Genomic DNA, 23,624 nt, shown 5'->3' on the forward strand with positions numbered 1-23,624 from the left:
CTGTTTACTGGCACATTCTGTTTGCTATTATGGAAACTTAAAAAAATGCAGGTCATGCAGGAATGATTTGGGTAGAAATAAAATACTAAGCACTTGTGTTGTGTAATCTTCACAGGACTAATGAGAGGCTGGCAGATATCAGTACCAAATATCTGGTGGAGAGACAGCAGAACAGACCTTTCCACAGCACTCTTACTATGGGACCAGTCTTGGAAGGGCCTTCTGTTGGAAATTTGACTAGTAGTTTACTGCTGGATAGAAATGTTACTCCAAGAGAAAATGTAATGATTCCTACCTCAAGGCCGCAGACTTCAGTTAGCAGCATTGAAACTCACTTGTTCAAGGTTAGTTATATTATCTTTCTTTTCTTGAGTTTCAGATTTCCAATAAAATTTTTGTTTTTAATTTGGTGAAATTCTGAGTTAACTGAATAATACTCATTAAGTAAAAGTTATACTGGTTTGTGCTAATAAGGAAATGGGACAGAAATTTTATGGTATTTTTTAAGCTCCTGGAGCTCTTATTGTCAAGAGATACCTATTATTAACTTTATTCAATAAATACCACTAAACTGACACATTTTATCTTCTTATTTTTAAAGATTTTATGTATCTGAGACGAGAAGAGAGTGTGCCCATGAGTGGGAGAGAGGTAGAGGGAGGGGGGAGAATCGCAAGCAGGCTCCCCACTGAGTGTGGAGCCTGACTCAGGGCTTGATCCCATGACTCCGAGATGATGATCTGAGCTGGAATCAAGAGTTGGATGTTTAACCAATGAGTTCCCAAGGCACCCACAAACAGACCCATTTCCTTGAAAAGCCTATGTTAAATTGGATTTTGCAAAGTAAATATTATTACCTACTAACCCAAAGTACACTTAGATGCTTGACTTATTACTCTGATTAGCAATAGTTATACTATGTTTAAAGTTTGCTGTAACTCAATTTTCCACCCTATGCATCAAGTGAATGATTAGAATCCAAACGCTAACCATGTAGGGATATTTATGATTTTAACGATTCCACGGTAAGTCCTTTTTATGAAATTAAATAAACTTTGTAACACTAAATTGATAGTTTCTATGTTTTGGGGGCACCCGTATGACTGAGTGGTTTTAGCCATGTATCTGCCTTTGCGCTCAGGTCATGATCCAGGGGTCCGGGATTGAGTCACGCCAACAGGATCCCCATAGGGAGCCTGCTTCTCCCTCTGCCTATGTCTGTGCTTCTCTCTCTGTACTTTTATGAATAAATAATAAAACAGTTTTAAAATTGTATGTAAGTTTTGAGCATTTTTCTCTACATGAGAGCACATCCCCTAATTGCCTTTCTTATAACACCTTTTTTTAACTTATATTACTTCTATTTCAATTTTTATAAAATGGCTTGCCTGAGCAACTGTAGAGATTTTCTAAATAAGTAAGTCAAAGAAATATTTGATTCTTTCTTTCTTTTTTTTTTTTTTGAGAGAGAGAGAGAGAAAAAAAATGAAGGAAAGCAAGCAGGTGGTAAAGGGCAATGGGAAAGAGAGAAGAGAGACTCTTAGGCAGGCTCCATGCTCAGAGTGGAGCCGGATCTCATGACCCTAAGATCATACCTGGGCCAAATCAGATTCTGACACTTAACTGACTGAGCCACCCAGGCACCCCACAAATAATTGGATATTTCAAATGAATTCACATATATTTACCTTGATGCCATCACTGTTGAATGATTGTACTAAGATGGCAGTGATAGGGAGCCTTTAATAACAACCATTTCCATTGTGTATCATTGTTGTTAAAATACCCATTTCAATCAATGCACATAGCTTATGATTTTGATAGTATATTCATGGGATTTATTAATGTAGAAAAATGTAGCATAGACTCATGTTAAATGAAGCCTTAGTCTTGTTCTTTCATTCGACTTCCTTGTTTTCTTGCTCTATTCTCTTCTGATTCGATGACTTTTAGTATTATGTTTGGATGCTTTTTCTTCCATTTGTGTATCCGTTATAAATATTTGGTTTGTGATTACTATGAAGTTCATATATAACATCCTGTGTATGTATAGCAATCTCTTTTAAGTTGATGGTTACTTCAGTTCAAACAGATTTTAAAACACACTGCATTTTTACACCCTGCCTTGTTTTATAAATTTGATGTCATAGTTTACACCTTTGTATTTTGTGTATCCCTTAACTAGTTACTGTAGATATAATGATATTATTCCTTTTGTCTTGTAACCCTCATACTGGCTTTATAAAATGATTGGTCTATTACCTTTACTGTATGTTTGTTTTTATGATAAAACTGTCTCGGGGATCCCTGGGTGGCGCAGCGGTTTGGCGCCTGCCTTTGGCCCAGGGCGCGATCCTGGAGACCCGGGATCAAATCCCACATAGGGCTCCCGGTGCATGGAGCCTGCTTCTCCCTCTGCCTGTGTCTCTGCCTCTCTCTCTCTCTGTGACTATCATAAATAAATAAAAATTAAAACAAAAACTGTCTCATTTTCTTATTTCTAGTTATGGTCTTTCTTTCTTTCTTTCTTTGAGAGCAAAGTGAGTGAGAACACAAGTGAAGGGGAGGGAGGGGCAGAGGGAGAGGGAGAAGCAGGCTCCTCTCTGAGCAGGGAACAGGGAGTCCCTTACAGAGCTTGATCCCAGGGTCCTGGGAGACTCTTCACTGACAGCCGTCCAGGTACCCTGGGCTTTTCTGATTAAAGAAGTCCTTTTAACATCTCTTATAAGACCTATTTAGTGGTGATGAACTTCTTTAAGTTTTGTGTGGGAAACTCTTATATCTTTCTTTCAGTTCTGAATTATAAACCTGCCAAAAAATATCCTAGGTTTTTTCCTCTTAGCACTTGGAAAATATCATGCGACAATTTCTTTTCTTTTTTTTTAACTTTCTTTTTATATGATAAATTTATCTTTTATTGGTGTTCAATTTACCAACATACAGAATAACACCCAGTGCTCATCCCGTCAAGTGCCCCCCTCAGTGCCCATCACCCATTCACCCCCATCCCCTGCCCTCCTCCCCTTCCACCACCCCTAGTTCATTTCCCAGAGTTAGGAGTCTTCACGTTCTGTCTCCCTTTCTGATATTTCCTACCCATTTCTTCTCCCTTCCCTTCCATTCCCTTTCACTATTATTTATATTCCCCAAATGAATGAGACCATATAATGTTTGTCCTTCTCCGATTTTTATTGGAGTTCGATTTGCCAACATTTAGCATAACACCCAGTGTTCATCCCAAGTGCCCCGCTCAGTGCCTATCACCCAGTCACCCCAACCCCCCGCCCACCTCCCCTTACACTACACCTTGTTCATTTGCCAGAGTTAGGTGTCTCTCATGTTTTGTCACCCTCAGCGATATTTTCACTCATTTTCTCTCCCTTTATTCCCTTTCACTAAATTTTATATTCCCCAAATGAATGAGACCATTTTAATGTCTGTCCTTCTCCGATGGACTTATTTCACTCAGCACAATACCCTTGAGGTCCCTCCAGGTTGAAGTAAACGGTGGGTATTTGTCGTTTCTAATGGCTGAGTAATATTCCACTGTATACATAGACCACATCTTCTTTATCCATTCATCTTTCGATGGGCACCGAGGCTCCTTCCACAGTTTGGCTATTGGGGACATTGCCGCTAGAAACATCGGGGTGCAGGTGTCCTGCCGTTTCACTGCATCTGTATCTTTGAGGTAAATCCCCAGCAGTGCAATTGCTGGGTCGTAGGGCAGGTCTATTTTTAACTCTTTGAGGAACCTCCACAAAGTTTTCCAGAGTGCATGCCACAGTTTCGGCTGAAAAATCCACTGATATCCCTGTAGTGGTTCGCTTTGATATAACTAATTGCTTTTCCTTTCTTTTCTTTTCTTTTTTTTTTTTTCTGCTTTTAAGATTCTCCTTTTCTCTTTCATTTTTGACTTGTTATTATGTGTCTTGGTGTGAAACTCTTTGGGTTCCTTTTATTTGGGACTGGCAATGCTTCCTGGGCCTGGAGGCCTGTTTTCTTCCCCAGGTTAGGGAAGTTTTTAGGTATTCTTTCTTCAAATAAGTTCTTCACCCTTTTCTCTCTTCTTTTTCTGGGACCTCTCTAATGTGAGTTTTATTATACTTGATGCTATTCCAGAGGTCCCTGTATCTTAATTTTTCAAATTATTTCTTCTTTTTGCTTTTCAGCTTGGATGATTTTTACTACCCTTTCTTGCAGATTGCTGATCTGTTCTTCACATCTTTTAATCTGCTGTCGATTGTGTCTGGTGTATTTTTCATTTCAGTTATTGTATTCTTCAGCCCTAATTGGTTCTTTTGTATATTTTCTCTTTGTTGAAGTTCTCACTGAATCCGTCCATTCTTCCAAGTTTGCTGAGCATCTCTGTGACCATTACTTTGAACTCTTTATCAGGCTGACTCCTTATCTCTGTTTCATTTCGTTGTTTTTCTGAGGTTCTATCTCGTGGCCTTGTTTCATTTAGAACATACTCCTCTGTCTCCTCGTTTTGTCTGACTTTCTCTGTTTGTTTCTAAAATTGTTCTTTCCAACTTTTCCCTCTTCAAAATATGTTGCTTTGAACAATGAATGTTAGTTATAAAGTCAAGCAAGAAGAAACATTTTTCAAAGTATTGTCTGGTCATTTCTCTCATTGGAGCTGTGGTGGGGTAGGTGGCAGAGGACAGTGCTCTTCTTTTTCTGAGTTCAGAGCACAGGAGTCAGGCAGATGGAGTTAAACTTAGTAGCCTTTGTTACTAATACATGCTAACAGATTGGAGGATGTGGTTTGGGTGGGTATGTAGCCACAGTGGGCTTCCCAATTCTTTATCCCAAATTAGGCACTTCCCCACACAGTTGTAAATGGAGGAAACAAATGTTTGATGCCCATCCCACGAAGATGAGAGCAGACCTGAATTCATGTTACCATGGGTGAGCACATCTTTTCAAAAAAGAGATTTGGAATCTCCTAAGCACTGCCTAGTGCCTTCTCCCCAATTCACTCATTAGGCAAATCTCCCTTCCTGCTGTGAGGGAGGTAGAGATAAATCCACTTGTGGGTAATGATGGTTTACCTCTAATTTCTGACTGGATTTAAATTAAAGTTAGTCCTGTCTTTTGTACATACCAACTCTCATAATGATGAGAGGTTGGACAGAGCATACTAGGTGGTAAAGAGAAGTCTGTTTTGTGTTTAATAATCCACAACATAGATAACTCATTTGTTGATTGATTTTGGTAAACCAAGTTTTATCTGGAGGAAAAGAATAATTCTTTCCAGGAAGAGTTTCCTCCATTTCAGCCTCTTTGGTTCAACTAAAGATTTTCTCCTTCAAGTTCCGTGTCTTGTGGTTTAAAAAATTTGTGCTTATAAATGCAGTCTATTAACTGTTCCCAATAGGAGTAAAGATCATTTCCATTGCTGTATTTTTATTCATAAAACATTAAAATTTATAATTTAAATTACACTTTAGACTTTAAAATTTATAATTTAATTAGAAAGCTGTTTTGTGCCTCATGCCTAGTCGTTATTGAGCCACATGACAAACCTTTATGTGTTCATTTTCAGTCAGTTATAGTTAAAAATGTAGGTATTTTTCCTGAAGATGATGAAGTAACTGGCATAAAAACTCTCAGCTCAGGAGGACCTAAAGCACATTCCTGGCCTGCAACTCTTTGGTCTTTTGACCTGAGGCAAACTGCAATCTTTCTGAGGCCTTCTTGTCTCTTATGTAAAATTAGGGACTTTGGGATCCCTGGGTGGCGCAGCAGTTTGGCGTCTGCCTTTGACCCATGGCGTGATCCTGGAGACCCGGGATCGAATCCCACATCAGGCTCCCAGTGCATGGAGCCTGCTTCTCCCTCTGCCTGTGTCTCTGTCTCTCTCTCTCTGTGACTATCATAAATAAATAAAAATTAAAATAAAAAAATTAGGGACTTTGACTAAATTAGTGACTACCTTTTGGAAAACAATATTTTTTTCAAAGAATGGAACTTAATTTGTTTTTGTTTTATTTTGTTTTGTTGTTTGTTTCTGTTTTTGCATTAAACTGTATTATACAAAACCGAGACCAGTGGAGCTGTGTAGCTAAAAGAGAGATGAGACTACAGCTGTAGACTTTTGTCCCTCAATCCTACAGTATCTCCAATGGAACCTTAGATTTCTATGATTGGTAGTTTGGAAACAAACTGTTATGAGAAAATCCTACTAATTAATGAGTCTTCGAATTAAAATTTCCTGATACGTTGTTTTTATGTGTATAATTTTCTTACCCTCTTATGTTTTTGATAAATGGAAAAGTATAAATAAAATTGCAAATATGTTCTCTTTATTAATGGATTGCAAGCTATTTCTACCATCTAACTCAATTCTCACCTGGAAATAAACCAGGGTCACAGAAGCAAGTATTTAGGAAAAGACTTTTGGCGAAAAGATCATTATATTACTTTGATCGTTCCTTAAGGAAATGAAGGCAGGCACTTAAGTGACTGGGCCACCTAGGCACCACTTAGTACCGTATTTAGACCCTATTTTGGGAATTCAATGAGAGGATGCCTTTTATAAGAAATAAGAGCATTCTAGATGGGAATATTTGTAATGCACATTTGATCCTTGACCAACATGGAATTGTAGCTGCAGGTCTAGGTAGCCTACACATGGACTTTCTTGGCTGTTGTGTTGTACTGTATTTTCTCTTATGTTTTTCTCAATAACCTTTTTTTCTCTAGCATACTTTATTTTAAGAATATATTATATAACACATGTAATGTACAAACCATGTGTTAATGGACTGTGTTATTGGTAAGGCTTCCCATCACCAGTAGGCTATTAGTAATTAAATTTGGGGAGAATCAGAAATTATACAGAGTTTTGACTGCACGGGGGTAAGTGCACCTAACCACTGTGTTGCTCAAAGGTCAACTGTAGTCTGAAATATTCCTAAATATTTCATAATTAAGTAGATAATGATAACTATAGTAAGTCAGGTGCTTCAAAAATTGGTCCTAATTCATAGAAAGGAAACAAAGTTACAGTTAAAATTTCTTTTCCTTGTTTCTAATTCTAGAAACTTATCAATGCGAAACTAAGTTGGAAAACTGGTGCTAGCTTATATTTTTTCCTTTCCTGAAGCAGATTTTCTGAAATCTCTGTGTTCACATGAAAAGAAGTACATCAGTCATCATATAGATAACAAAATAGTTTTACTCAATATTACCAGGAGAAATTCCACATGACTTTATGTAGTCCCACTTCCATTGTTTTATGTATTTAAGAGTCTGTGCTGAAAAATAGAGCATACAACATACCTCAAGATTTTGTTGAGTGCAAAATCAAAAGTGCAAAAGTGGAAAGTTCATTCGGAGGAATAATTTATTAAACAAATGATTAATCTCTCATAAAGGGCACTTTTTCTGAAAATCACAAACTATTAAAGTGTAAAATGACTCTTGTTTACAATTTTGTAACAGAAGTTACAAAGATCCTTCAGAAGTTATGTATATTCTTTTATTTCACATTCCTAGCTCCATTGGTTTCTTTACTATTTTTTATTTAAATTCAATTAACTAGCTTATAATGTTATGATATATATATCATGCCCGGAGCCAAAGGCCTACTCTCAGCCACTGAGCCACCCAAAGGTCCAAAGATTTAATTATTTATTGGCTGAGTAATATTCTGTTCTCTCTCTCCCTCCCTCTCTCTCTCTGTCTAATAAATAAATATGATACTTATTTATTTATATCTACATCACATCTTCTTTATGCATACCTCTTTCAAAGAACATCCATATCTCTCAGGTTGGCTATTGAGGATATTACTGGTATAAACATATGGGTGCAGGTGCCCCTTTGGATCCCGACCAAAGTGATCTTCGGGATTCATACCTTCTAGCGCAATTGCTGGGTTTTACATAGGTAGCTCCTTTTTCAACTCTTTGAGGAACCTCCGGTACTGATTTCCAGAGGAGCTGCACCAGGTTGTATTCTCACCAACATCATAAGAGGATCCCCCTTTCTCTGCATTCCCGCCAACATCTGTCATTTCCAGACTTGCTAATTTTGGCCATTATGAAAGGTGTGAGGGGGAAACTCACCGTGGTTTTGATTTGTATTTCTCTAGTGCCAGCTGATGTTGAGCATGTTTTCATGTGTCTGTTGGCCATATGTATGTCTTCTTTGGAGACATGTCCTTTCATTTCTTCTGCCCATTTCTTCATTGGGTTATCTTTCTTTGGGTGTTGACTTTGATCAGCTCTTTATAGACTTTGCATACCAGCCTTTTATCTGATAAGGCATTTGCAAACACCTTCTCCCATTCTGTCAGTTGTCTTTTGGTTTTGTCAACTATTTCCTTGCTGTGCAAAAGCTTTTTATCTTGATGAATTCCCAGTAGGTCATTTTGGCATCTGGTGACATGTTCTAGCAAGAAGTTGCGGCAGCCGAGGTCACAGAGGTTGCTGGCTGTGTTCTCCTCTAGGATTTTGATGGATTCCTATCTCACATTTGGGTGTTTCATCCATTTTGACTCTATTTTTGTGTATAGCATAAGAAAATGGTCCAGTTTTATTCTTCTACATGTGGTGGTCTGATTTCCCACACCATTTGTTGAAGAGACTGCTTTGTCTCCATTGGATTTTCTTTCCAGTATTGTTGAAGAGGAGTGGACCATAGAGTTGAGGGTCCACTTCTGGGTTTTCTCTTCTGGGCCATTGATCGACATGTCTGCTTTTGTGCCAGTACCATACTGTCTTGTTGATCACAGCTTTAAAATAGAGCTTGAAGTCCGGTTTGTAATGCCACCAGCTATGGCTACCTCTATCAACATATGTTTGGCTATTCGGGGTCTTCTAAGGTTCCAAACAAATCTTACCGTTATTTACTCCAGCTGTATAAAAGGAGTTGGTAGTATTTTGATAGAGATTGCATTGAATATATAGATTGATGGAGCTAGCATAAACATTTTAACAATATTTAATTCTTTCAATCCATGAGCATGGAATGTATTTCCAGTTCTTTACACCTTTCTCAATTTCTTTCCAGAATGTCCTGTCATCTTCAGAGTATAGATCCTTTGTCTCTCTGGGTAGGTTTATTCCTAGGCATCTTATGGTGTTTGCTGCAATGGTCAATGGAATCGACTCCTCAGTTTCTCTTTCTTCCATCTCATTGTTAGTGTATAGAAATGCAACTGATTTCTGTGCATGGATTTCCTATCCTGCTGCTTTGCTGAATTCAGGAAAGGGTCCTAGCAACGTTGGGGTGGAGTCTTTTGGGTTTTCCACATAGGATATCATGTCCTCTGAGAAAAGTGAGAGTTTGAGTTCTTTTCTGATTCAGACGCCTTTTTATTTCTTTTTGTTGTCTAAATGCTGAGGCTATGTCGAACAACACTGGTTGTCCAGAGAGTGGACTTCCCTGTCGTGTTCCTGACCTTAGTGGCAAAGCTCTCAGTTTTTCCCCTTAAGAATGGCATCAGGTGTGGGCTTTTCATAGATGGCTTTTATGATATTGAGATATGCTCCCCCCCCTCCCTGCACTGCGAAGAGTATTGATCCGGAAAGGGTGCTGAACTTTGTCAACTGCTTTTTCTGCATCTCTTGAGAGGATCCTATGGTTCTTATCCTTTCTTTTATTTCTGTAGTGTATCACATTGATTCATCTGCAGATGTCGAATCACCCTTGCAGCCCAGGCATAAAACCCACTTGGACATGGTGAATAATCCTTTAATGTACTGTTGAATCCTCCCAGCCAGTGTCTTGGTGAAAATTTTGGCATCCATGTTCATCAGGGATATTGGAGTGTAATTCTCCTTTTGGGTGGGGTCTTGCTCTGGTTTTGCGATCAGAGTAATGCTGGCCTCACAGAGAACGCTGGAAGGTTTCCCTTCCATTTCTAATTTTTATAAACAGCTCCGAAGAATAGATTAATTCTTCCTGGAATGTGTGGTAGAATTCTCCTGGGAAGCCACCTGGTCCTGGACTCTTGGTTGTTGGCAGATATTTGATGACTGCTCCCATTTCCTTGCTGGTTATGGGTCTGTTCAGGTTTCCTGTGTCTTCCTGTTTCAGTTTTGGTAGGAAGGGATCCATTTCTTCCAGATTGCTTAGTTTGTTGGCATATAGTTGCTCAGAATGTGTTCTTATAGTTGTCTGTATTTCTCTGGTGCTGGTCGTGATCTGTCTTCTTTCATTCATGATCTTATTTCCCCAGATGTGGTTTTCTTTTTTAAAATTCCCCTGGCTATTCGGGGTCTTTTCTGATTCCACACAAATCTTAAAATAATTTGTTGTAGCTCTCTGAAGAAAGTCCATGGTATTTTCATAGGGATTGCATTAAACGTGTAAATTGCCCTGGGTAATATTGACATTTTCACAATGTTAATTCTGCCAATCCATGAGCACGGAACATTTTTCCATCTCTTTGTGTCTTCCTCAATTTCTTTCAGAAGTGTTCTATACTTTTTAGGGTATAGGTCCTTTACGTCTTTGGTTAGGTTTATTCCTAGGTATCTTATGCTTTTGGGTGCAATTGTAAATGGGATTGACTCCTTAATTTCTCTTTCTTCAGTCTCATTGTTAGTGTATAGAAATGCCATTGATTTCTGGGCATTGATTTTGTATCCTGCCACGCTGCCAAATTGCTGTATGAGTTCTATCAATCTTGGGGTGGAGGCTTTTAGGTTTTCTATGTAGAGTATCATGTCATCGGCAAAGAGGGAGAGTTTGACTTCTTTGCCAATTTGAATACCTTTAATGTCTTTTTGTTGTCTGATTGCTGAGGCTAGGACTTCCAGGACTATGTTGAATAGCAGTGGTGAGAGTGGACATCCCTGTCTTGTTCCTGATCTTAGGGGAAAGGCTCCCAGTGATTCCCCATTGAGAATGATATTTGCTGTGGTCTTTTCGTAGATGGCTTTTAAGATGTTGAGGAATGTTCCCTCTATCCCTACACTCTGAAGAGTTTTGATCAGGAATGGATGCTGTATTTTGTCAAATCCTTTCTCTGCATCTAAAGAGAGGACCATATGGTTCTTGGTTTTTCACTTGCTGATATGATAAATCACATTGATTGTTTTACGAGTGTTGAACCAGCCTTGTGTCCCGGGGATAAATCCTACTCGGTCATGGTGAATAATTTTCTTAATGTACTGTTGGATCCGATTGGCCAGTATCTTGTTGAGAATTTTTGCATCCATGTTCATCAGGGATATTGGTCTGTAATTCTTCTTTTTGGTGGGGTCTTTGTCTGGTTTTGGAATTAAGGTGATGCTGGCCTCATAGAACGAATTTGCAAGTACTCCATCTCTTTCTATCTTTCCAAACAGCTTTAGTAGAATAGGCATTGTTTCTTCTTTAAACGTTTGATAGGATTCCCCTGGGAAGCCATCTGGCCCTGGACCTTTGTGTCTTGGGAGGTTTTTGATGACTGCTTCAATTTCCTCCCTGGTTATTGGCCTGTTCAGGTTTTCTGTTTCTTCCTGTTCCAGTTTTGGTAGTTTGTGGCTTTCCAGGAATGCGTCCATTTCTTCTAGAATGCCTAATTTTTTGGCTCCGTTCTCTTTTTGATATGTCTGGCCAGGGGTTTATCGATCTTATTAATTCTGTCAAAGAACCAGCTCCTGACTTCATTGATGTGTTCTACTGTTCCTTTGGTTTCTATTTCATTGATTTCTGCTCTGATCTTTAGGAATTTTCTTCTCCTGCTGGTTTTAGGCTTTAATATTCTGTTCTTTTCCAGCTCGTTTAGGTGTAGGGTTAGGTTGTGTATTTAGGACCTTTCTCATTTCTTGAGAAAGGCTTGCATTGCTATATACTATCCTCTTTTGATGACCTTTGCTGCATCCCAAATGTTTTGAGCAGTTGTGTTTCCATTTTCATTTGTTTCTATGAGGTTTTAAAATGTGCCTTACTGCCCCAGTTGGATTCTTTAACCTCTGTGTATTTGAATTCTTTCCAAATTTCCTGTCAAGATTGAGTTCCAGTTTCAAAGCATTGTGGTCTGAAAGTATGCAGGGAATGATCCCAGTCTTTTGGTACCAGTTGAGAGCTGATTTGTGACTGAGTATGTGATCTGTTGTGCAGAATGTTTGTTCCATGTGCACCCGAGAAGAATGTGTATTCTGTTGTCATAGGATGGAGTGCTCTGAAGTTATCTGTGAAGTCCATTTTGTGCAATGTGTCATTCAGAGCCCTTGCGTCCTAGTGGATCATCTGCTTAGATGATCTGGCCATTACAGTAGTGTTGTGTTAAAATACCTACTATTATTATATGACTATCCATGTGTTCCTTTATTTTTGCTATTAATTGCTTTATAAGGTGGCCTGGGTGGCTCAGTCGGTTAAGGCTCTGCCTTTGGCTTAGGTCATGTTCTCAAGGTCCTGGGATCAAGCCCTGATCAGGCTGCCTGCTCAGTGGGGAGTCTGCTTCTCTCTTTCTTGCTGCCACTGCCTGTGTTCTCTGTGTGTGTGTGTGTGTGTGTCAAATAAATAAATAAATGAAATCTTAACAGAAAGTTGATTTATATAGTTGGCTGCTCCCACTTTAAACACATTAAAACTTATAATTGTCCAATTTTAGTTTTGGATAGACCCTTTAATTATGGCATAGTGAGTTTCTTCATCTTTTGTTGTTGTTGTTTCTTCTCTTAATACAGTCTTTGGTTTAAAATCCAATTTGTGGGATGACCAGGTGGGTCAGTGGTTGAGCATCTGCCTTCGGCTCAGGTCATGATCTAGTCCCACATCAGGCTCCCCGCACGGAGCCTGCTTCTCCCGCTGCCTGTGCCTCTGCCTTTCGCTCTCTGTGTGTCTCTCAAGAATAAATAAATAAAATCTTTAAAAAAATCCAATTTGTTTGATATAAATATTGCCACTCCAGTTTTTTTTCATGTCCTTTAATATGATAAATGGTTTTCCACTCCCTCACCTTCAATGTGAAGTTGTCTTTGTGTCTAAAATGAGTCTCTTTCAGATAGCATATCAATGGGTCTTGCTTTTTTTTTATCTACTGTGATACCCTGTGTGTTTTGGTTGGGGCATTTGACTTGTTTACATTCAGAGAAAGGATTGAAAGATATGAATGTAGTGCCATTGTATTATGTGTAAAGTCCGTGTTCTGGTCTGTGTTACTTTTGGGCTCTCTGTTTGCTTAAAGTTTCCCCTTTACCACTTCTTGCAAAGCTGTTTTAAGGATCACAAATTCTTTTAGTTTCAGTTTGTGCTGGAAGCTTTTTATCTCCCCTTGTATTTTGAATGAGAGCCTTGCTGGATAAAATTCTTGGCTGTAGACTCTTCTCCTTGAGCACCCTGAGTATATCATGCCAGCTCTCTCTGGCCTGCTAGGTCTCTTTGGATAGATCCGCTGCCAGTTGAATATTTCTCTCCTTCTTGGTTCAGGGCCTCGTGTTCCAAGCTGCTTTCAGGATTTTCTCTTTGGGTCTGAAATTTGCAAGCTTGGCTATTATATTGGAGATATTGACCTGTTTTTTATTGATTTTGAGGAAGGTTCTCTGTGCCTCCTGGCACTCGAGTGCCTGTTTCTTTCCCCAGATGAGGGAAGATCTCTGCTATAATTTGCTCAAATATGCCTTCTGCCCCCTCCTTCCCCTCTTTTTCTGGGATCCCCATTATTCTAACATTGTTTTGCTGTGTGGTACGACTCATCTCTCAAATTCTCCTGTCATAGTCCAGTGGTTGTTTCTCTCACTTTTCCTCAGCTTGTTTATTCTCCATTGTTTTGTCTTCTATATCACTACTTCTCTGTGAAGCCTCATTTATCCTAGCAGTTAGAACCTTCATTTTTGATTGCATCTCACTAAGATTAGCCTTTTTTATCTCAACTTGATTAGATATCAGTTGTTTTATTTCTCCAGAAAGGCATTCTATAATGTCCTCTGTGTTTCTTTTAAGCCCAGCTATTATCTTGATGGTCATTATTCTGAACTCTCACTCCAGCCTCTTCCTTCTATCCATGCTGATTAGGTTCCAGGCAGTCAGTACTACCTCTTGTTCTCTTTGTGGCGGTGAGTTTTTCCATCTTGTCATTCTGTCCAGAGAAGAAGAGATGAGTGAGAGAACAGAATAGAAAAATATCAAGAATGACCCCAGATAAATACATGCTAAACAAATCAGAAGAGACCCGAAGCCAATTTAAAGGTTAACAAAGGCGATAATAGAATTAGAGAGATCAAGAGAGCAGAGCAGTACACCGATACTATGTGAATTTTGGTCTTTTTGTTAGGAAATTGCACCCCCAAATGGTTAAGAGGAAACCTTGTATATATACAAAAATAAAATTAAATACAAGGAAAGTCTAGAATGTAAGTGTAAAAATGGAAATTAAAAGTCAAAATAAAAAGGATATTATCAGCCAGTTGAACAGAACAGAGCAATATACTATATCGTAAGTTTATTTTGGTCTGTTAGAAGAAACTACATCCCAAAATTGTAAAGAATGAAAAACTTCATTATATGCAAAAATTAAATTAAATGCAATGAAAGGATAGAATGTAACTGTAAATATGAAAATTAAGATAGATTTTAAAAATATTATAATCAGACAGATGAAGAGAATAGAGCAGTATAGTAGATTCTGGTTGTATTTTAGTCTATTTCTTAGAAGGAACTACTTCCCGAAATGGTACAGAAAGAAAAACTTCAATATATACAGGAATAATATTAAGAGCAGTGAAAGGATTGAATGCAAGTGTAAAAAGATAAATTGTCAGAGTTGATAAATGAAGAAAATGGTTGAAAGCAAAAAGAAAATTAAAATAGAAAGACTAAGGAGTCATGAGAAATAGCCATGAGTTCTGTATACTGTTTGCCCCTAGCACTGGAGTTCTGCAGCTCTGTATGATGAGTAAAGTTGGTCTTAGCAGGATGTTGTTGCTGACCTCCTGAGGGAGAGGCCTGTAACACTGATTCTTAGGTGTCTTTGCTTAGGGTGAGATTGCACCACCCTTGCCAGGGGGCCAGGCCAGGTAAGCAGCTCCAGATTGCTCTCTGTGGCTTTTGTTCCCTGAAGGCTTTCTGGGCAGCTTTAGAGGATGAGAATGAAAATGGTGGCCTCCTAATTTCCAGCCCTGGAATTGAAAGATCTCACTCCCTACTGTGTCTCCCTGGTTTCTGTCTGCACTCTGTATTCACCCAGCCTGTGACCAAGCATTTTTATCTCAAGCACAGACCCCCTTTCGATTTTCCAAACTTTGCAGACCCCTGTAGCTCCCATTCACACTGTGCCTCTGGGGGGAAGGAGGAGGTCTTGCCCAGTTTTTCCTGCTTGGAAAGTGGTCACCTGACTGTTCCTCGGTTTGGGGTTTATGGCAACACTGAGATGAATGCCCACTCCTGGGCTCACTGATTGCAACTGGCTTCCCCGCTCAAACGCCTTGGCAACTGCCATACTCAGGCGCCGCCCCCATTCCTTCTGTGACCCCGCGCCCCCAGGGATCCTGAGACCACACTGTCCGTCCCACTTAGGATGCTGCCCCCCGTTGCCACCTGAGCATCTTTCAGACAGGGATGTCCTCACTGGAACAGACCTCTTAAAAGTTCTGGTTGTGCACTCTGCTGCTATATCACTTTCCAGGACTTGCCTTCTGGCTTCCAGAGGTTCCCTGCCGCCCTGGTTTAATCTTCTGATATATGCCTCTGATTCATTTCTCCACACCTCCTACCTTGCAGAAAGCGGTCGCTGTTCTATTTGTAGAATTGCAACAATTCTTTTCTTGGATCTCTGTCTGAGTCCACAGGTGTTCAGAATGATTTGATACCTATGTAGCTGAATCCCAGACACCAGACAAAACTAGGGTCTCCTACTCCTCCACCATCGTCCTCTTCTTCCAGAAATTCTATATATTCGATTGATCAATATTAATTGTACTTTTTATTAGAATCCTCTAAACAGCATTATAGGTTTCTTCTCAGTTATCCAGATTAAAATAAGTAGGGATTTATTTTATTTATGTGATCATCTTTCTATTTAAGCAAATTGTAGCTTTTACTTTCTAAAAGTATCATTTCCAGACCACGTTTCATAAGCAAAATAAAATTCCTACAATAATGTCTCTTGTTTAACTTGAACATTGTAAGTAACGTTTAACTTATTTCAGATGCAGCAGATGTTGGAAGAGAGTATAATCAGAGAACTAAAAGAAGGTATGTTGCCAAATTCACAAATTTAGATGGTCATTAATTTCTGAAATAAACCACAAATAGTAACTGGCATCCCTTCCCCTTGTTAAAATTTTGTCTAGATATATCTAATAAAAAATGTAAAACATAAACATAGTGAATAAGAGACTTAATCCTCATTTGGTCATCGTGTTTCATACCTTTTTTATTTTTATTTTTTAAGATTTTATTTATTTATTCATGATAGCCACACAGAGAGAGACAGAGAGGCAGAGACACAGGCAGAGGGAGAAGCAGGCTCCATGCAGGGAGCCCGACGTGGGATTCGATCCCGGGTCTCCAGGATCGTGCCCTGGGCCAAAGACAGGCGCCAAACCGCTGTGCCACCCAGGGATCCCTCATACCTTTTTTAAAAACCTGCAGCCTGTATGCCTGTTAGCACTTTTGGCTGTAATCTTCCTTCACTTGTGCCATCGCTATGGAACTGTCAATCTGAAAATGTGGGCGTTCTCAAATTCTTGTTTCTGCTAGTGGTAGACCAAACAGACCAGACTTGTCTTAGTAATACTTAGTTAAGCAATTATATAGTTCATATAGCTGTCCCTTGACAGGTGACATTTCAATCTCCAGCCACTGGTTTTGCCATTGGGTAAAATTCCAGGTTTCTTAGCATGGAATATAAGCACCCAAATCAATTTGGTTCTTGCCACATTGGTGAGCCTTCTCTGTCGCCATTACCCTACTCTGCTGCTTTGCAGAGAGTAATCTTTCAAGTATCAGCCTTCCTATTCCCTCCACAGAAAAGCAGACAATATTGATAGAAAACCAGGATGTCCCTTCTGTGTGTTCTTATAATGTCTTGTTTTAAACCTGCCATGATATATTTGACTCTAGATATTGCCTGTTAGATTTTTCAGTTGATAGTATATGATTGTTCAGGGGTGGACTGTGCCATCAGCTTGCAATCTCTTTTTTTTTTTTTAATTTTTTTTAAATTTTTATTTATTTATGATAGTCACAGAGAGAGAGAGAGAGAGAGAGAGAGAGAGAGAGGCAGAGACATAGGCAGAGGGAGAAGCAGGCTCCATGCACCGGGAGCCTGATGTGGGATTCAATCCTGGGTCTCCAGGATCGCGCCCTGGGCCAAAGGCAGGCGCCAAACCGCTGCGCCATCCAGGGATCCCGCAATCTCATCTTATAATGAGAAAACCAGAAGCTCTAGTGTTTATCCACAGTAGTAATTAATTCAATGGGCAATCGTGAGCAAACTTGATTTAATAGTAATCTTGTATTTTATATTGTAGTTATATGTAGATATTTTTCATCCTTTTAACACTCAGAAGATTCCAACTTTTTTTTTTTCTAACTTCTAGTTAACTACAAAGTATTTCAGATAAAGAATATTATTCTTTCTCTTTTTCAGTTGCTCATGATTGAGAATCAGGATTCTGTAGATCTTCTCCTTTAGGACCTACTGACGAATCAAATGTAAATCAAGATCTAGTACTGCAAGCATCACGAGAATATGTAGAGATTTTGAATAGAAAGTATATGATCTGAAAGATATATAGTAAAAGTTTATTACCTAGATGTTTAATATAACATTTTAATTGTTTCCCAGTAAATATCTGATGTACAAAAAATCTTTATTAAAGGAAATTTTGTTATATCGTGTGTAATGAAAGTTTATATATTATTTTAAGCTATGTTTCTTGGCATCTGATTAAATTTAAGCATATTTTCTACATGGAAACCAGCATTATTGAGTTTTACAGGCTCCAATCTGCCCAAGTAGATCGGACCAAGTTGTTGATAATGTTTTGGGGCTGGTAATTGGTAGTTGTTTTTTTTTTTTTTTTGTATTTTCTATGTTTTATTACTAGACATATGGATTTAGACACACATCATTTTGATATACTGCTGCTAAAGCTATCACCAATGTTTGTATGTATTTCAATTTTTATAGTGCCATAAACCCTGTGTATAATTTCAATTTTAAATACTTATTATTCATAGTTCTTTCCTCATGGTGAAAAAGATTTGCCTAAGGCTTTTTATCTTTTCTTTTTTTTTTAATTTACTTTTTGAGAAGAGTCTTAAAATTAGAGAAAAGAAAAAATAGAGAAAACGACCTTTTCCCTCCAGAATGGTTTGAAAGTAAATTGTTAATTTATGCCCAATTCCTGTGGCCCCTATATCCTGCAAGTCAGTACATTCCACATAGCTACCGTACAACCCTGCCAATCAGAAAATCAACACTAATACAATTGTCCCTTGAATAATGTGGAGCTTAGGGGGGCACTGATCCTCTGTGTGAAAATCTGTGAACTTTTGACTCCCCAGGCACTTAACTACTACTAATCTACTGTTGACCAGAATATTGTACCAAAACAGTCAATTAACCTATTTTTTGTGTGTTATATGTATTCCATTCTATATTCTCCTTATAAAGTAAGCTAGAGAAAAATGTTATTAAGAAAAATCAGAAGAGGGTAGCCCGGGTGGCTCAGCGGTTTAGCGCCGCCTTCAGCCCGGGTGTGATCCTGGAGACCCGGGATCAAGTCCCACATCAGGCTCCCTGCATGGAGCCTGCTTCTCCCTCTGCCTGTGTCTCTGCCTCTCTCTCTCTCTCTCTCTCTCTGCCTCTTATGAATAAATAAATAAAATCTTTTAAAAAAAGATCAGAAGGAAGAGAAAATACATTTACAGTACTGTGTTTTTAAAAAATTGGCATATAAGTACACCCATTCAAACTATGTTAGGTATACATTATGTTTTTAAATTTAAATTCAATTTCCCAACATTTAGAAGGGTCATCGTTTTCAGATAAAGTTTTCGATAATTCATCAGTTGCATATAACACCAAGTGCTCATCACGTCACATGCCCTCCTTCATGACCATCACTGATTTACCCCATCCCCCCATTCACTTCCCTTTCAGCAACCTTCAGTATGTTTTCTGGAGTTGAGTCTCTCATGGTTTGTCTTCCTCTCTGATTTTTCCCCATTCAGTTTCCCCTCCTTGCACTATTTCTTATATTCCACCTATGAGGGAGACCATATGATCATTGTCTTTCTCCAGTTGACTTGTTTCACTCAGCCTGATACCCTCTAGTTCCATGCCCATTGATGTAAGTGGTAGGTTTTCATCCTTTCTGACGTCTGAGTAATATTCCATTTTGTATGTATATCACATCTTTTTTTTAAAAGAATTCATCTATTTACTCATGAGAGAGAGAGAGAGGCAGAGACACAGGCAGGGGGAGAAGCAAACTCCATGCAGGGAGCCGGACATGGGACTCTTCCCGGATCCCAGGATCATGCCCTGAGCCAAAGGCAGACACTCAACCGCTGAGCCACCCAGGGGTCCCATACCACATCTTCTTTATCCATTCCTCTGTTGAAGGACATCTTGGCTCCTTCCACAGTTTGGGTATTGTGGATATTGCTACCATAAACATTGAGGTGCAGGTGCCCCTTCATTTCACTACATTTGTATCTATGGGGTAAATACCCAGTTGTGCAATTGCTACGTCAACTATCCCCTCTATCATCTAAACCTCATATTCTGGGCAGCCCCGGTGGCGCAGTGGTTTAGCACCGCCTGCAGCTCAAGGTGTGATCCTGGAGACCGGGGATCGAGTCCCACATCAGGCTCCTTTCATAGCATGGAGCCTGCTTCTCCCTCTGTCTGTGTCTCTGCATCTCTCTCTCTCTCTCTCTCTCTCTGTGTGTGTGTGTCTCATGAATAAATAAAATCTTCTAAAAAAATAAAATAAACCTCATATTCTTTTAAAGCTCTGACATTTGTCTGTAGTATCCTTTATAGCAAGGAAGGTCCTATTCAAAACCATGTACTGAACTAAGATGTTGTGTTTCTTAGTCTCTTTCAGTTTAGAACAGTTCCTTAGTCTTTCCATTGATTTTTGTGACTTTTAATCCTTTGAAGAGTTCATTCCAGTAACGTAGAATGTCTTTTCAGTGTGGGTTTTTCTTACGTATCTTATGTTTCCTTATGATAAAATTAAGATTATATTTATATACATATACATATATGTATTTTAGCAAGAGCACAACTGAACTGGTCCTCTACTCTTCTCATTGCATCATATCACGTGACCTACAGTTTTGATTTGTCCCATGGTTGGTGACGTTGATCGCTGGAGTAGTATCTTCAGTTTTCTTCCCCAGAATGTTAACTTTGCACTTTACAATTAGTATTTTATGGAGAAGTACTTTGAGATATATAAAAACCTCCTTTCTGAGATACCCTGTACCAGGCCACTTCTGCAGATGATGTGCCTCACTTACAGGCTCTGAAAACCCATGCTGGGCTGTTCTTTCCCTGTGTGGATGCCTCCTGAACCTTTGAAGTCTGTGATACCTCATCCTAAGTTAATCACCTTTCAGAGATGCTATGTCTTGAGCTCTAACTGTTCAGGTGGCACTCCTACATTTATGCCTTCCCAATTCTGTGCCAGGCTCCAATACCTCCCTCTGGGACACCACCACTCCTTGTTTCTGTTCCTGTGCTTTTGGACTGAAATCTTTGGGAACGGAAAGGATAAAGGGGGAAAGGGCTCCATAGGTCTTTTATAATCAACTTATGAAGCTTTACAATGCAAAGATTTGGATTGGGATTGCATTGAATCTATAAATATTTTGAAGGGAAGAGACATTTATAATACTGAGTTTTCCAAACAATATTTTAATTGCTCTACTCTCAGTGTTTAAAAAAATTTCTTATAAAGATCCTGCAAGATATATTTTAGATTTATTTTCAGTTATTTGATACTTTTGATCCTATTTTAAATTATTTTTAAAAATCAACTTCATTTCCTGTTTATAGCTTATAGAAATAAAAATACTTTGCATATTGAGCTTCTATCAGCTCAGCTATCTTTTTTTAAGATTTATTTATTTATGATAGATGTAGAGAGAGAGAGAAAGAGAGAGGCAGAGACACAAGAAGAGGGAGAAGCAGGCTCCATGCCGGGAGCCCAATGCAAGACTTGGGCTTGCAAGATGCTGGGACTCCAGGATCATGCCCTGGGACAAAGGCTGGTGCCAAACCGCTGAGCCACCCAGGGATCCCCAGGATCAGCTATCTTGATAAACTATCTTACTATTTCTCATAGTTCTGGAGTCTAGGAAGTCCAAAATCAAGGCACTGACAGATTAGTGTCCAGTGAGGGTCTGCTTCCTGGTTCTGAGTGCCTGTCTTCCTCCTATGTCTTCATAAGGGACAGGGTCAAGGGAGCTCACTCCAGCCTCCTTTAGAAGGGCACTAATTTCAAATCAGGAGGACTACACCTTCATGACTTAATCACTTACCAAAGGCATCACCTCCAAATATCATCACATTGAACACTAAGACTTAAAACCTGAGTTTGGAGGTGTGGGTATAGAAATATTCAGTGAAGAGCAAGGCTGTTCCTTGTTCTTGGCCATATAGACTTCACAATATGGGTGCTTGCAATATGGTTCACAATAATCTCTTGTGATACTTGTATATCTGTGGCATCAGTTCTTTTATCTCCTATTTTATTTTATTTTATTTTATTTTATTTTATTTAGTTAAAAGTTTTTTCTACTTGAGTATAGTTAACCCGTTACAGTAGTTTCAGGTGTACAGCATAGGCATTCGGTTTCTGTATGCATTATACTATGCTCACCACAAATGTAGCATCCATGGATTTTTTTAAGCCACTTTTAAAATAAAAAGGATTTTACTTAAGAGAGCACAAGGAATTCGGCCTGAGATTTAAAGAGAAAACAGCTGGAATGCTACAGTGAAAAGAGTTTTCACTTCTATCAAAGTAGGAAGACGGAAAAAATAAAAAGCATCCAAGGGGGAGGAGGCCCCGCAAAGAGCCTGGCTCAGACCTGGCGGCAAGTGACCCCAGTACAGGAAAGGCCAGTCCCAGAGATGCAGGTTTACCAATCTTCCCGGAAGGAAAGGCACTTGCAGGGAGTTCGGGCAGGATCCCAGGATGGGCAGGGATGCCCTCAGGCTCCCAGGGGCACTAACAGAGGAACTGCGCCCCAAGGGAGAGGGCGCCACATACTATGGGCCGAGCTCCCTAAAGGGCTGCAGCATGCGCCCGGAGGGGCCAGGAGCGGCTCAGGCGGCGGCTCCGCTTCGAGGGGGCTGCATGGCCCAGGAGCGTGATTCCAGCGGCACAGGCCCCAGATCCCAGGGCACCAGGGGAAGCAGCCCAGGATCTGGCACTCCCCCCGGAGACAGGCGGAAGCCGAGAGAACACAGGGCAGTAAGGAGGCTCCTGCTCTGGGTGCAGCCCGCCTGTGGAGCACCCAGGCCCCTTCGGACTGGGAGCTGTGGTAATTACTGCGGGAGCTGACTCCAGGGCTGGAGACCTGGCCGCCGCCACTGTTGTTCCTCCTACTGTCACTTTTTACCAGGGACTCAGCAGGGGCCTCATAGGATAAAAAGCTCCCACTGAGCCCTGCACCTGGCAGGGGGCTGGGCAGCTCCCCCAGGTGCACACACCTCTGAGAATCAGCATTGCTTGTAGAAGCAGGCCCATGCCCCAGAAGACCAGCTGGAAGGACAGGGAAAGCAAGTTCTTGACCAAAGCAGTGCTGGAAACTAACAGGGGAAGTCGAGGGATTTACAATATATAGAATCAGAGGATACTCCCTCTTGTTTTTTGTTTTCTGTTTCCGCCTCCCCCCCTTTTTTTTCTCTCTCTATCTTTCTCCTTTTTCCAGTACAACTTGTTTCTGGCCACTCTGCACTGAGAAAAATGACTAGAAGGAAAAATTCACCACAAAGGAAAGAATCAGAAACATCCTCTCTCCCATAGAGTTACAAAATTTGGAATACAATTCAAATTCAGAAAGCCAATTCAGAAACACAATTCTAAACCTACTGGTGGCTCTAGAAATAAGCATAAGGGATTTAAGATACTTCATGACTGCAGAATTGAGATCTCATCAGCCTGAAGTTAAAAATCAATTAAATGAGATGCAATCCAAACTGGAGGTCCTAACAATGAGGGTTAACGAGGTAGAAGAACCAGTGAGTGACATACAAGACAAGTTGATGGCAAGGAAGGAAGCTGAGGAAAAAAGAAAAAAAAAAGATCACGAGGAAAGGTTAAGGGAAATAAATAGCCTCAGCAGGAAAAAATCTACGTTTAATTGGGGTTCCAGAGGGCACCGACAGAGACAGAGGACCAGAAGGCATATTTGGACAAATCATAGCTGAGAACTTCCCTTACTTGGGAAGGGAAACAGGCATTCAGATACAGGAGATAGATTCCCCCCACCCCACCCCTGCCCTGGGGAAATGAATAAAAACCGCTCAACACCTCGACCTTTAATAGTAAAACTTACAAATTCTAAAGATAAAGAGAAGATCCTTAAAGCAGCAAGAGACAAGAAATCCCTAACGCTTATGAGCAGAAGTATTAGAATAACAGCAGAGCTCGCCACAGAGGCCTGGCAGGCCAGAAAGTGCTGGCAGGATATAGTCAGGGTCC

The 23,624-nt window shown here is 39.8% G+C and overlaps 1 long non-coding RNA gene across 1 annotated transcript in view; it reads left to right on the forward strand.

Annotated features, from left to right (window-relative positions):
* Positions 1-17,798, forward strand: part of LOC119878746 — a 23,187-nt gene extending 5,389 nt beyond the window's left edge. The window contains exons 3-5 of the long non-coding RNA XR_005387106.1: positions 116-344; positions 16,098-16,143; positions 17,543-17,798. This is a non-coding gene — a long non-coding RNA (uncharacterized LOC119878746). The remainder of the gene's footprint in view (positions 1-115; positions 345-16,097; positions 16,144-17,542) is intronic.
* Positions 17,799-23,624: the final 5,826 nt, after the last annotated feature.

The sequence above is a fragment of the Canis lupus genome, unplaced genomic scaffold (assembly GCF_011100685.1).
Source record: "Canis lupus familiaris isolate Mischka breed German Shepherd unplaced genomic scaffold, alternate assembly UU_Cfam_GSD_1.0 chrUn_S1879H2076, whole genome shotgun sequence".
Taxonomy (NCBI): Eukaryota; Metazoa; Chordata; class Mammalia; order Carnivora; family Canidae; genus Canis; species Canis lupus.